This window comes from Scyliorhinus torazame, unplaced genomic scaffold (assembly GCF_047496885.1).
Source record: "Scyliorhinus torazame isolate Kashiwa2021f unplaced genomic scaffold, sScyTor2.1 scaffold_113, whole genome shotgun sequence".
Classification (NCBI taxonomy): domain Eukaryota; kingdom Metazoa; phylum Chordata; class Chondrichthyes; order Carcharhiniformes; family Scyliorhinidae; genus Scyliorhinus; species Scyliorhinus torazame.
The window spans coordinates 418,944-420,571 of NW_027307840.1; positions in this window are offsets into that span (position 1 = coordinate 418,944).

Consider the following 1,628-nt stretch of genomic DNA (forward strand, 5'->3'; position numbering starts at 1 on the left):
AAAAGCTGTTTCAGAGACCTCTGTGCTGTATATAGTTAATCATTTACTGCTCAATAATCCCTGGGAGCAGGGGACAGGCAGTGTGGTCCGGGAGCCCCCAATTAAAAATCTGTGTCAGAGACCTCTGTGCTTTATATAGTTAACCATTTACTGCTCAATAATCCCTGGGAGCAGGGGACAGACAGTGTGGCTTCGGGAGCCCCCAATTAAAAATGCTGTTTCAGAGGCCTCTGTGCTGTATATAGTTAACCAATTACTGCTCAATAATCCCTGGGAGCAGGGGTCAGGCAGTGTGGACTCGGGAGCCCCCAATTAAAAATCTGTGTCAGAGACCTCTGTGCTGTATATAGTTAACCATTTACTGCTCAATAATCCCTCTGAGCAGGGGACAGGCAGTGTGGTCCGGGAGCTCCAAATTAAAAAGCTGTTTCAGAGACCTCTATGCTGTATATAGTTAACCATTTACTTCTCAATAATCCCTGGGAGCAGTGGACAGGCAGTCTGGCCTCGGGAGCCCCCAATTAAAAAGCTGTTTCAGAGACCTTTGTGCCTGTATATAGTTAACCATTTACTGCTCAATCATCCCTGGGAGCAGGGGACAGGCAGTGTGGTCCATGAGCCCACAATTAAAAAGCTTTTTCAGAGACCTCTGTGCTGTATATAGTTGACCATTTACTGCTCAGTAATCCCTGGGAGCAGGCGACAGGCAGTGTGGCCTCGCAGCACCCAATTAAATGGCTGTTTCAGAGACCTCTGTGCTGTATATAGTTAACCATTTACTGCTCAATAAACACTGGGAGCAGGGGACAGGCAGTGTGGTCCGGGAGCCCACAATTAAAAACTGTTTCAGAGACCTCTGTGCGGTATATAATTAACCATTTACTTCTCAATAATCCCTGGAAGCAGGGAGCAGACAGTGTGGCTCCGGGAGCCCCCAATTAAAAAGCTGTTTCAGATACTTCTGTGCTGTATATAGTTAACCATTTACTGCTCAATAATCCCTCTGAGCAGGGAACAGGCAGTGTGGTCCGGGAGCTCCCAATTAAAAAGCTGTTTCAGAGACCTCTGTGCTGTATATAGTTAACCAATTACAGCTCAATAATCCCTGGGAGCAGGGGTAGGCTGTTTGGCCTTGGGAGTCCCCAATTAAAAAGCTGTTTCAGAGACCTTTGTGCTGTATATAGTTAACCAATTACTGCTCAATAATCCCTGGGAGCAGGGGACAGGCAGTGTGGCCTCGGGAGCCTCCAGTTAAAAATGTGTTTCAGAGAACTCTGTGCTGTATATAGTTAACCATTTACTGCTCAATAATCCCTGGGAGCAGGGGACAGGCAGTGTGGCCTCGGGAGCCCCCAATTAAAAAGCTGTTTCAGAGGCCTCTGTGCTGTATATAGTTAACCATTTACTGCTCAATAATCCCTGGGAGCAGGGGTCAGGCAGTGTGGCCTCGGGAGCCCCCAGTTAAAAAGCTGTTTCAGAGACCTCTGTGCTGTACGTAGTTAACCATTTACTTCCCAATAATCCCTGGGAGCAGGGTACAGGCAGTGTGGCCTCGGGATCCCCCAATTAAAAAGCTGTTTCAGAGACCTCTGTGCTGTATATAGTTAACCATTTACTGCTCAATAATC